The sequence below is a fragment of the Chlorocebus sabaeus genome, chromosome 5 (genome assembly GCF_047675955.1).
Source record: "Chlorocebus sabaeus isolate Y175 chromosome 5, mChlSab1.0.hap1, whole genome shotgun sequence".
Taxonomy (NCBI): domain Eukaryota; kingdom Metazoa; phylum Chordata; class Mammalia; order Primates; family Cercopithecidae; genus Chlorocebus; species Chlorocebus sabaeus.
In genome coordinates this window covers 55,218,106-55,231,303 of record NC_132908.1, presented here as the reverse complement: position 1 = coordinate 55,231,303, position 13,198 = coordinate 55,218,106, and the positions used below count along the sequence as shown (strand labels likewise).

Sequence of the window (13,198 nt, the reverse complement as noted above, 5' to 3'; positions counted from 1 at the left end):
ACCTGAACTCAGCGAGTTCTCGCAGGGTTCTCCACCAAGTGGCATGGGAAGGCCGAGCTTGCATTCTAGCGCAGGCCCTCCCGCACATGGAGGCCTCCCCTCGCCCGCTCAGGTTGATTAATGACGTCTTTCCCTCCTCCCGTCTCTTTCCCCAGGTCTGTTGCGGTTCTCCCACTTTTCCATAAGCAGAACAAGAACCAAATCAAACGTCTTAACGCGTATAGAGAGATCACGTTCCGTGAGCAGACACAAAACGGTGGCAGGTTTGGCGAGCACGAACTAGACCAAGCGAAGGGCAGCCCACCACCGTATATCAAACCTCACTTCCGAATGTAAAAGGCTCACTTGCCTTTGGCTTCCTGTTGACTTCTTCCCGACCCAGAAAGCATGGGGAATGTGAAGGGTATGCAGAATGTTGTTGGTTACTGTTGCTCCCAGAGCCCCTCAGCTCGTCCCGTGGCCGCCTGTTATTCCAGCAAACCACGCTAACTAGCTGACCACAGACTCCACAGTGGGGGGACGGGGGCAGTATGTGGCATGGCGGCAGTTACATATTATTATTTTAAAAGTATATATTATTGAATAAAAGGTTTTAAAAGAAACGTATGGAGAGTTTTCAGTATGGAAAGGGTCATGAACTGAGACTTGTGACTCAGGACGAGACAAAAGTGCATCTGTGCCAGGTTCTAACCAGATGAAGCAGGGGAGGTCCCTGGGGCACGGCGGGCCAGGTTTCATTTTTGTTTTTAGACAGGGTCTTGCTCTGTCACGAGGCTGGAGTGCAGTGGTGCAACAATAGCTCGAGCACTACAGCCTCGGCCTCCTGGCCTCAAGTGATCCTCCTGCTTCAGCCTCCTGAGCAGCTGGGATTACAGGTGGATGCCACCACACCTGGCAAGTTTTAAGTTTTTTTGTAGAAACAGGGTCTCACTATGTGGCCCAGGCTGGTCTCAAACTCTTGACTCAAGTGATCCTTTCTCCTCGTCCCCCTAAAGTGCTGGGACTACATAGAGGTGTGAGCCACCACACTCAGTCAAGGAGGGCCTGTTTGTAAGGACTCTGTTCCAGAGGTGAGTGGTAAGAGGTACACAGTGAACCAGTCTTAGGAATGGGGACAACATGGATGGCTGAAGTAGACTCAGCCAGGAAAGCGGGGCCTTGCCTTGGACACATTCCCACTGACCAGCATCCTCCCTGGCCTCTCCTTCAAAGAAGAGTCGCCTCCTGAGAATGCAGGAAGAAGCCTTGGCCCTTTTTTGGTTGCCCCTTTGCTCCCGTCTCCACATTTCATCCCATCTCAATCCTGTCCCCCGAGCACCCGCTACTGAAGAAAGGCCCCATCTCGGAGGCTTGTTGAGTCTGCTGTCCTGAGGCAGGAGCGGGGTCGGGGTCTCTGATCTGAGGGCTGCTTCTGACCACACGTTCTGAAGCATCCATGAGCTGGAAGGAAAAGCGGATACTCGGGGAGCTAGACGGAAGCACTGGTTGTATTTGTTAAACGGGAGAAACCCAGTGCTACAAATGAGACTTCACTGGCTCCCATGGTCCTCAGCTCGAGACAGCGGTGTCAGGGCAGGTGAAAGCAGTGGCCATGACCTTGTCCTGGCTGCTGGTTTGTGTCCTCCCACTGCCTGGGGGACAGCAGAAGCTATGGGCAGATCTAGACACCCAAGCCACTGGATGGCGCACCAGCTAGGTCTCCACAAAAGCAACTTGGTCCACACAACATTCTCTCTCCTCTGCAGCTAGTTCCGGCCCACGGTGGGCACCCGAGTGTGGATGTTCACAGTTTTTTAAGTGACTGTGGAGGAAAGCAAAGAGGCCCCTTTCAGGGCCACCACAGCATCATGGTGTCCTTTGGACCAGCTTCTGTGGCATCTAAGCTGTTGCTCAGGTGTGGGAGCTTGAGACTGCATCCCCTCTGGACACCAGCAGGTGAGGACCCATAGACCACCACCCGTGGGACACCAAGCAGATGGAGCTGGTGCTTTCCAGCCCCATCTCTGGCCTAATTTTCTCAAGCTGGCTGTCTCGTGGGGCCCTTTGTGACTCAAGACTGTGCAAATTTCTGTGAGTCTCCCAGATCTCTGGGACGGCATCACAATACTTTTATTTTGTTGTACCTTGTACCTAGGAACATGCTTTGTGCGTGCATGTTTATCTCCACAGCACGTATCTGTGCTACTTAGCATGACTTACTGCCATTTGAGGTCTTTTCCGGACATGGAGGGTCTTATTCGAATAGAATCATTTGATTGGCTTGCATCTTGAGATGTCATGTAGAACTTGGAACCATAGCTCCCTCCTCCAATTTCCCCCCTCAGCCAAGTCTCTCTTTAACTGCTCCGTGTGGAAATCATGTTTCACAAATAATTTTCAGTTTTGTGGGTGATTATGGTTGAGTTGAGAAAGTATGTGGTTGTAGAAAAAAGGGAAAGGAGGTGATTTTTGAGTAGGTTGTTTTGACTTTTGAAAGCAGGGGACATGTCCTAACACTTAATAACACGAAAACCATCTTCAGCTCCTCCTCAATGTGCTTGGAGATTGAGAACATCAGCTCTCATCTCCCAGTGGTCCTGGTTGTGTTCTAAACAATATTGATTGCATTTTCCTGATTACCAAAGTAATATATGTTTGTGGTAAGAAACAACAACAACAACAAAATTCAAATGCTTAAAGAGAAGTAAATAACAAAAGCCCCCGCCCCCAGCCACACACACACACACACACACACCCCCCATGCTCACACGAAAACCTCTTCCTCCCTTAGAGGTAATCACCATTAAATTTTGTGTTTATCTTCCCATTTTGTTCCAATGCACTTACTATTTTAAAATTATAATTTTCATTTTTACATAAATGATAATCAGGCTATGCATTCTTATTCTGCAACTTGTATTTCCACTTAGTTGTGAAAACCTTACTGCATTAGCATGTATAAATCTACCTCATCCCTTTTCGTGGCTGCATGGTTTACGTGATACACCACAGTTGAATCAATCTGTTATTCATACACTTTGGATTGTTCCTAATTTTTCAGTATTACCAGTATTGCTGCAATAAACACATCTGCACATACATTTTTGGACAGTATGTATGTGGAATGAAATCTTTAAAAATTATGCTATATGATGTTTTTTAGAAAGGGTATTCTTACGATCCCAGAAAGCAGCCTCCCATCCCTTCCCTCACTGGTGCAGGCTGGAGCTGTGATGACTTTGGCCATGGAACTCTTGCAGGCCTCTATCAAGCACGCGGAGCACCGTGTCTGCAGCCTCTCAGCTTTCTAGGGGACTATAGAAATGTTTGAGACCTGAAGAAAGAAAACGTGTTGGCTCTAACCTAAGAAAGTTGAAAGTAAATATTAATAAGTGGAATTAAATGTCTTAATGTACAGCCTTGTGAGTGTCGCTCATTAAATTCAATATTTGCTTTTAAAAATATTTTTCTCATGATAAATTAGTGAAGAGTCACAGAATTGTCAGATAATTTCAAAAGCAAATTCTAAGGATTCTTCTCAAAAATCACAGAAGAAGAAAACAAATATGAAAAATTGTTGCATTTTAATGTATTTGAAATGCCATGGGAAAGATTTCATAAGTAAGCACAACGGCAGGGCATGGTGGCTCATGCCTGTAGTCCCAGCACTTTGGGAGGCCGAGGTGGGAGGATCGCCTAAGGCTGGGAGTTTGAGGTTGCAGTGAGCTATGATCACGCCACCGCACTCCAGCCTGGGTGACAGAGTGAGTTCCTGCTTTAAAAAAAAAAAAAAAAAAGCATGCTGAGGACCAGCATGTTTTAAAATAGCTCTGGCTGTAAGGGGCCGGGTGGCAGAATGGATGAACAATCTTTTACAGAATATTATTCTACAGGCTGTTAAAATAATGTGCATCTTAAATGCATTGTGCTAAGCGAAGAAGCCAGATCCATGTAGTTGGTGGTTGCCAAGGGTTAGGGATGACTACAAAACATAAGTATGAGGTCATTTCGGGGATGATGGAATTGTTCTGTGTTCTAAATGTGGTGGTGGTTATTTGACTTAGTGCCCTTGTCAAAACTTTACACCTAAAAAAGAGTACATTTGATTGTATGTACAGTTAAAAGTTCATTTTGAGACAGGGTCTTGCTCTGTTGCCCAGGCTGGAGTGCAGTGGTGTAATCATAGCTCACTGCAGTTCAACCTCCTGGGCTTAAATGATCTTCCCACCTCAGAGTCCTGAGTAGTTGGGACTACAAGCGCACACCACCACGCCTAGCTAATTTTTTAAAAGTTTTTAATAGAGACAAGGGCTTGCTATGTTTCCCAGGCTAGTCTCAAACTCCTGGGCTCAAGCGATCTTCCCGCCTCACCCTCCCAAAATGTTGGGATTACAGGTGTGAGTCACTGGGCCCAGCCTAAAATTAATTTTTTAAAATAATAGTAACGTGCAGGGCCTCACAGGCTCCCATTTAGACTCCACTCTCAGATGAGCAGGAACCTCATCTGCCCACCATGACTCTTCCTGATAGGCTCAATGGCTATCACTGCTGGGGCTGGGATACAGTTGTCCTTTGCCAGCTAGACACTCCAGTCATTCAGGGCACCCTTCCATCTTTGCTCCCAGCTAAGGGATACAGCTCCTCACCTCACTGCTATACCTCCGCATCCCTATCCCCATCGCCATCAGAAAAGAGACACGGGGAGTCAACTCTGCCTTCCAGTGTGTGGCAAGCCCGTCGTGTCTCCAGGGCAGATGCTCTGAATTTCTGGGCTTGGACTAACATGAACAGACACTGTCCACTAGGTGTTGGCATCTGACTAGGGCTTTTGTGCACTGAAAGGGATGCTTACGGTTACTAGTGTTTTAAACAATAGTTATTAAAGCTGCACATTTAAATATCTAATTTGCCTCATGTCTTTAAGATCAGTTTATAAATCTTGTTATAGCTACAAACAAGTTGATTTTGTATATAGATAGAAATGCTTAATCTTTAACGTTCAATTAGTTCAAAACTTAATGAATTACAATGAAAAAATTGCTTGCACACTTAATCTAGTTTCCTTGGCCATTTTAAACTGTTTAAATTACACATTTAAACTGTTTGATTTGCACACACTTCCAATAATATGAAAGGCCTAAAATATGATGAAATCTTCCTAAGCATTCAAATACTAACCTAAATCTACACTCATAAATTTAATACATTAAGGTCTTGAGGCTAAGGTGGGCGGATCACGAGGTCGGGAGATCGAGACCATCCTGGCTAATACGGTGAAACCCCGCCTCTACTAAAAATACAAAAAATTAGCCAGGTGTGGTAGCAGGTGCCTGTAATCCCAGCACTTTGGAGGCTGAGGCGGGTGGATTACTTGAGGTCAGCAGTTCGAGACCAGCCTGGCCAATACGGTGAAACCCCGCCTCTACTACAAATACAAAAAAATTAGTCAGTGTGGTGGCACGTGCCTGTAATCCCAGCTACTCAGGAGGCTGAGGCAGGAGAATCACTTGAACCTGGTGGGTGGAGGTTGCAGTGAGCCAAGACTGCACCACTGAACTCTAGCTTGGGCAACACAGTGAGACTCTGTCTCAAAAAAACAAAACAAAACAAAACAAACCTGAGGGTCCTGAGAATTTAACCATGCCAATGTAGTCTTGCTTGCTTGATTTATTCATTTATCTAGAGACAGAGTCTCCCTTTGTTGCCCAGGCTGGAGTGCACTGGCATGATTTTGGCTCACTGCAACCTCTGCCACCCAAGTTCAAGTGATTCTCTTGCCTCAGCCTCCCAAGCACTGGGATTACAGATGCGTGCCACCATGCCCGGCTAATTTTTATATTTTTAGTAGAGACGGGGTTTCACCATGTTGGCGGCTGGTCTTGAACTCCTGACCTCAGATGATCCACCCTCCTTGGCCTCCCAAAATGCTAGGATTACAGGCATGAGCCACCGTGTCCGGCCTCATTATTAACTGAAGAAAAATGGGTGCCCTTTAAAGAGTTTGTCAGATTAGGAAACAAAAAAGTCAGAAGGAGCTAAATCAGGACTGTACGATGGATGCCTAATGATTTCTTGTTGAAACTCTTGCAAAATTACCCTCGTTTTTCATGAGGAGTGAGCAGGAGCATTGTGGTGGAGAAGGAGTCTCTGGTGAAGTTTTCCCAGGCATTTTTCTGCTAAAGCTCTGGGTAACCTACTCAAAACACTCTCATAGGAAGCAAATGTTATCATTCTTTGGCCCTCCAGAAAGTTAACAGCAAAATACTTTCAGCATCCCAAAAAACTGTTGCCATGACCTTCGACTGGTCTACTTTTGCTTTGGCCAGATCACTTCCACCTCTTGGTAGCCACTGCTTTGTGCTTTGTCTTCAGGATCGTTCTGGTGAACCCATGTGTCATCTCCTGTTGCAGTTTTTTTTTTTTTTTTTTTTTTGGAAGAAATGCTTCAGATTCTTGATCCCACTTATTTAAAATTGCCATTGAAAGCTGTGTTCTTCTCTATAGTTGATCTGGGCACAGAAGTTTTAGCACCCATCAAATGGAAAGTTTGCTTAACTTTATTTTTCGTGATTTATTTTTCAAAATTGTGTAAGCCGAACCAATTGAGATGTCTGTGCTGTCCTTCCTTCCTTCCTTCCTTCCTTCCTTCCTTCCTTCCTTCCTTCCTTCCTTCCTTCCTTCCTTCCTTTCTTTCTCTTTTCTTTTCTCTTTTCTTTTCTTTCTTTTTTTTGGGGGGAGTCTTGCTCTGTCACCCAGGCTACAGTGCAGCAGTGTGATCTCAGCTCATTGCAACTCTGCCTCCCAGGTTCAAGCAATTCTCCTGCCTCAGCCTTCTGAGTAGCTAGGATTACAGGCACCCACCACTGCGCCTGACTGATTTTTGTATTTTTAGTAGAGACAGGGCTCCACCATCTTGGCCAGGCTGGTCTCGAACTCCTGACCTTGTGATCCACCTGCCTTGGCCTCCCAAAGTGCTGGGATTACAGGCATGAGCCAACGTGCCCAGCCTCTTTTTTTCTTTTTTGAGACAGTCTCACTCTGTCACCCAGGCTGGAGTAGCTCACTACAGCCTCCACCTCCCAGGCTCAGGTGATCTTCCCTCCTTAGTCTCCTGAGTAGCTGGGACTACAGGAGGCGTGCATCACCATGCCAGGCCAATTTTTTATTTTTGTGTAGATACAAGGTCTCATTACATTGACTAGGCTGGTCTTGAACTCCTGGGCTCAAGCAATCCTCCTGTTTTGGTCTCCCAAAGTGCTGGGATTATAGGTGTGAGCCACTGTGTCCAGAAAATGCATAGTTACCGAGAGAAAGTTGCAAGAACAACACAACCCAATAAGAGACCACAGAGCTTTTGTGGGTAGGCAAATGGGCTCAGTGAGCCTGGATTCCAAGCTGAGGAGGGGCTCTATGGACTGCGTGGGTCTGGAGCTGCAGAGACCAGGAGACACAGAGCTTGTGCTGCACCTTCAGTGGCCAAGAGCCCCAAGCCTGTGAGTCTGATTCACTGATTCAACACATACTGCATACCCACTTAAAAATGCAAGCACTAGGCTTGAGCACTGGGAATACATCTATAAGCCAGACAGACCAAATTCTTTCTTCCAGAAGCTCAGAACTGAGTGATGGGCAAGACAGACAATAAGCAAATAACTATTTAGACTGTCAAGTGGTAATAAGTGCAATGAAAAAGAATCAGCCAGAGCAGTGGGAGAACAAGCATCGGTAGGGTGTGGAGGGGGTGCTATTTTTAAGACTGGGTTGTCAAAGACATCCTCTCCAGTAAAGTAGTATTGTGGGCTGAGTAATATCCCCCCAAAATTCATGTCCACCCAGAACCTCAGAATGTGACCTTATTTGGAAAGGATTTTGCAGATGTAATTAGTCAAAGATCTCAAGATGAGGTCATGCTGGATTCAGGATGTGCCCTAAATCCAATGCTGAGTATCCTTATAATGAGAGGAGAGGGCACAGAGACAAGGTGGCCATGTGGAGATGGAGGCAGAAATTGGAATGATGCTCCCACAAGCCAACCAGATTGGAATGCCTGGGGGCCACCAGAAGCCAGGAAGAAGCAAAGAAGGACACTGCCCCAGAGCCTTCAGAGGGAGCATGGCCCAATCAACACCTCGATTTTGGACTTCTTAGCTTCCTGCATTGTGAGAGATTACATAGTTGTCATTTTACATTTAAATTTTATTTTGAATTAATTTTACTTTAATTTTATTTTGTTCAGTTGCCACCATACTCAGGTTGTGGTCATTCGTTGTGGCATCCCTAGGGAGCTAACACAGACAGTGCCTGAGTGGAGCTCTGAGTGAGGAAAGGAGTGAGCCGGCGGAGCAGGACCAGCCGGCACAGAGGCAGAGGCAGAGGGAAGCCCAGTGAGAGACGGGTACAGGGTGCAGGCAATACTGAGGGAGGAGTGTGTGAGGAGAAGGATGTGGGAGAGAAGGCCAAAGTAGCTTCAGGGAACAAGATGGAGGAGACCAGAGTAAGGATTTTTTTTTTAATATGTGTATATATGTGTGTATGTGTGTGTATATATGTATATGTATATATACACTCATATATTTTTTATATTTACATACTTTTTAAAAATATTTTTTATATTTTATATACACACATTTATATATCTAATTATATATAATATATAATATATTAAAAATATATAATTATATCTAATATATAATATATTATATTTAATATATTACTATAATTGTATTATATATGTTATAATATATATTATATATAATGATATATATTATATATTATATATAATTGTATTATATATTATAATATATATTATATATTATATATAATTGTAATATATAATATATTAAATATAATATATATTATATATAATATATATAATAATATTATATACATATATATTTCTCACTCCATCACCCAGGCTGGAGTGCAGTGGCACAATCTTGACTCACTGCAACCTCCGCCTCCTGGGTTCAAGTGACTCTTGTGCCTCAGCCTGAGTAGCTGGGATTACAGGTGTGCGCCTCCACGCCCCGCTAATTTTTGCATTTTTTTTGTAGAGATGGAGTCTCACCATGTTGCCTAGGCTGGTCTCAAACTCCTGGGCTCAAGCAATCTGCTCACCTTGGCCTCCCAAAGTGCTGGGATTATAGGTGTGAGCCTGAGTTTTATTCTTAGCAAAATGAGTAGCTATTAGAGCAAAGAGCTACTAAGGGGATCCTTCTGGCTGCCATGTGGAGAGTGGACTACAGGACGGCAAGAGTGGCTGTGAGCCATCAGGAGGAGACTGTCTCAGGTGTACAGGGGAGGGGGCCTGCATTAGCCCTTCTTGCGATGCTATAAAGAAATGCCTGGGCCGTGTGCGGTGGCTCACGCCTGTAATCCCAGTAGTTTGGGAGGCTGAGGTGGGTGGATCACGAGGTCAGGAGGTCGAGACCATCCTGGCTAACATGGTGAAACCCTGTCTCTACTAAAATTATTTAAAAAATTAGCCAGGCGTGGTGGCGGGCGCCTGTAGTCCCAGCTACTCAGGAGGCTGAGGCAGGAGAATGGCGTGAACCCGGGAGGTGGAGCTTGCAGTGCACTCCACTGCACTCCAGCCTGGGCGACTAGGCAAGACTCCGTCTCAGAAAAATAAAAATAAAAATAAAAAATAAAAAATAAAGGTAGGGATGTGATTAGATTGGGAAGATATTTTGAAGGTAGAGCTATAGAATTGCTGATGTGGGCTGTGAGGAAAAAGTGGAGCTTGAACTGACTCCAAAGTGTTGGGTCTCAGCAAGGAATCAAGTTGTCATTTACCAAAATGAGCAAGACTTGGGGTGGAGCAGGCTTGGGTAAGGGCTGTGTGTGGGATGTGTGTGAGGGGAGAGGGTGGAGAAATGTAAAGCTCTGTTTGGGCCATGTTAAGATCCAAATGCCCATGATACCTCCCAGGGGAGAAGTCAAGTAGATGGTTGGATATAGGCAAACGGAGCCCAGTGGAGCAGTGGGAATGGAGATATACTTTGGGAATAGGAGTGGAAAGAATCAGCTTATATATAGGGAGCTATTAAAGCCATGAGACTAGCTGATATTGGAGGGAGTGGATTTGGGGAAGAGTGGAGTTTGCAAATGGCACCTGGAGCCCTGTGAAGCTTAGACACGGAGGAGATGAGGATGGACTAGCAAAGAAGACAAAGAAGGAATGACTGGTGAAAAGATAAAAGGGGGTAACTAGAAGAGTATGGTGCCTGGAAGTCAGGGAAAGAATGTATTTCAAGAAGAAGGAAGCAATGGTTGCTGAAAAATCAAGTCATATGAGGTGTCAGAATTGGCCGCTGGGTTTGCGAACATGGCAGTCACTTGTGAGCATGAGAACTGAGCTTGAAGAGTGGTGTGGCAGAAGTGGGATTGGAATGGACTGAGGTAGGGACAGGAGAAAAGAAGTGGGGAGTATAAGATAACTCTTTTGAGAAGCTTTGCTATAAAAAGCAGCAGAGAAATTGAGCTGTAGGGGGAAAAAGGTAGGGCCAAGGGAAGGGATTTATTTTTAGATGGGAATATTACAGCTGTTCATAGCTGGAAATGATCCTCTGCAGAGGGAAAATTGATGGTGTGGGAGCACAAGGGCATTGTTGCAGGAATAACATCTGTGATGAGTCAATGGCTTTGGGACCTGGTGCCCAGGTACAAGGGCTGGCCTTAAATAGCACAGGTGGTTCTCCTGTGCAATGGGAGGGAAAGCACCATACCTGGACGTGTACACATCTGGGTTGTGTGTTTTGCAGAAGGGTCCTATGGAAGCCCTGTTCTGATTGCTTCAGTTTTCTCGGTGAAATAGAAGCAAGATCATACTTCCTTAATGGGTACAGAGTTCCTGTTTGAAATAATTTAAAAGGTTTGAAAATAGATAATAGTGATAGGGGAAGAAGAAGAAGAAGAAGAGGAGGAGGAAGATGGCATTTATTGGAAAGGCACTGGGGGAAACATTGAAAGTTGAGGAGAAGAGGGGAAGGTGATAAAGGAGAGTGTTATGGTTTGTCTGTGTCCTCACCCAAATCTCATCTTGAATTGTAGCTCCCATAATTTCCATGTGTTGTGGGAGGGACCCGGTGGGAGATAATTGGATCGTGGGGGGTGATTTCCCGGATACTGTTCTCATGGTAGTGAATAAGTCTCACAAGATCTGATGGTTTTGTAAGGGGAAACCCCTTTCACTTGGCTCTCATTTCTCTCTTGTCTGCTGCTATGTAAAACGTGCTTTTCACCTTCCACTATGATTGTGAGGCCGCCTCAGCCACATGGAACTGAGTCCATTAAACATCTTTTTCTTTATAAATTACCCAGGTATGTCTCAGGTAGGTCTTTATCAGCAGTGTGAGAACAAACTAATATCAGAGAGCAAGTGCCCAGGAAATGTCAGAGAATTGCTGAGCTGCACTAAGTGTCCACTGGAGGTCCATGGTTATGAATTTGATGCAAGATGAGTCCTCATGGCTGTGAACCTTTCTCCAGCCATGTCTAACTGCCTGGGGATAAACAGACTAGACCCAACCACATTTAACCTGGCTTAGGTTTTGCCATATGAATCCATGTGCACACCAGGAGGAGAGGATGAAAATGTTGTGGAGGATGTACTCAAACCAATGAGTTAATAAGGGGCTGTGAAATCTAAGCCAGGACAAAGGAAAGTGAGGATGTGACAGGTGAGGGAGTGTCCAACATAGGAGAGTAGTATGTTCAAAGTCCCAGTGATGTTGCGTAACTTGAGGCCTCAAGGACTCAGAACATGAGAAGGGAGCCTGAATAATAATAGGAAGGGGTAGTGGAGTGGGATGCTTGAGGGAGAGGTCTTTCCACAAGAGCAGGTAGCTGGGGTGGAGTGAAGTCCTGGATCATCAAAAACAATGATAGGAGCTGGCGATGATGTGGAGAAATTGTAACTGTCATACATTGCTAGTGGAACTGGAAAATGATGCAGTCACTTTGGAAAACAATTTGGTAGTTTCTCAAAATGTTAAACATAGAATTGCCATAGGACCCAGTAATTTCACTCTTAGATATATCATATGTCATGATAAAGACTTATATGTGAATGTTCATAGCCACCTTATTTATTTATTGAGACAGAGTTTTGCTCTTGTCACCCAGGCTGGAGTGCAGCAGCACGATCTCAGCTCACTGCAACCTCTGCCTCCCGAGTTCAAGTGATTCTCCTGCCTCAGCCTTCTGAGTAGTTGGGATTACAGGCACATGCCACCATACCCAGCTAATTTTTGTATTTTTAGTAGAAACAGGGTTTCACCATGTTGGCCAGGCCGGTCTCAAACACCTGGCCTCAAGTGATCCACCTGCCTCAGCCTCCAAAGTGCTTGGATTACAGGCATGAGCCACTGCGCTCAGCCTCATAAGAGCCTTATTCTTTACAGTTAAAAAGTAGAAATGAGCCATATGTTTGTCAACTGATGAATGGATAAACAAAAATGTGGTACATCCATACAATGGAATGCCCGTTAGCAACAAAAGTGAATAGAGTCCTGATTGCTGCAGTGTGGATGAACCTTCCAAACATTATGCTAAGTGAAAGAAGACAGACACAAAAGACCACATTTTGTATAATCTATTTAGATAAAATGTTCAGAAAAGGCAAATCTATAGGGACAGAAACTAGATGAGAGACTCTTTTTCAAATGATGAAAGTTATGGAAAATGTGTGATGGTGTTTGCAGAATTCAATAAATATACGAAAAATCATTTTGCACTTAAAATGGGTGAGTTTTCTCGTAAGTAAATTACATCTCAATGAAGCTGTTGCACACATATCAGAAATAGTCGTTCATGAGAGCCATGGAGAGAGACAATGGACCAGGCATTAAATATTCAAGAGATGACCCAGGGATCTGAGATGGCTGCAATGAGGGAGAGGTGGTGGGTAGTGGAGCCTGATGGTATGAGTTTAAAAGGAGCTGGGGGGTTTTGGAATGAGAGAGAGGCAATGGTCTGGGAGGAGATACGAAGAAAAAGGAGGACCTACATCCCACCTCTAGACCCAGTGGTTGAGGGGTACAAAGGAGAGCCTACTTCACTCTGTTTTTTGTTTTGTTTTGTTTTTGAGACAGACTTTTGCTCTTGTTGCCCATGTTGGAGTGCAATGGCACGATCTCGCCTCACCGAAACCTCCGCTTCCTAGGTTGAAGCGATTCTCCTGCCTCAGCCTCCCGAGTAGCTGGGATTACAGGCATGC

The 13,198-nt window shown here is 44.9% G+C and overlaps 1 protein-coding gene and 1 long non-coding RNA gene across 2 annotated transcripts in view; one reads left to right on the top strand and one right to left on the bottom strand.

Annotated features, from left to right (window-relative positions):
• The window catches only part of CSNK2A2 (casein kinase 2 alpha 2), a 40,376-nt gene extending 39,774 nt beyond the window's left edge, over positions 1-602 (top strand). Inside the window, exon 12 of the mRNA XM_007993498.3 lies at positions 156-602. The gene's annotated coding sequence lies outside the window, so the exon portion shown is untranslated. The remainder of the gene's footprint in view (positions 1-155) is intronic.
• Positions 1-13,198, bottom strand: part of LOC103233083 (uncharacterized) — a 35,402-nt gene that overhangs the window by 1,371 nt on the left and 20,833 nt on the right. The gene's annotated exons all lie outside the window — the stretch shown is intronic.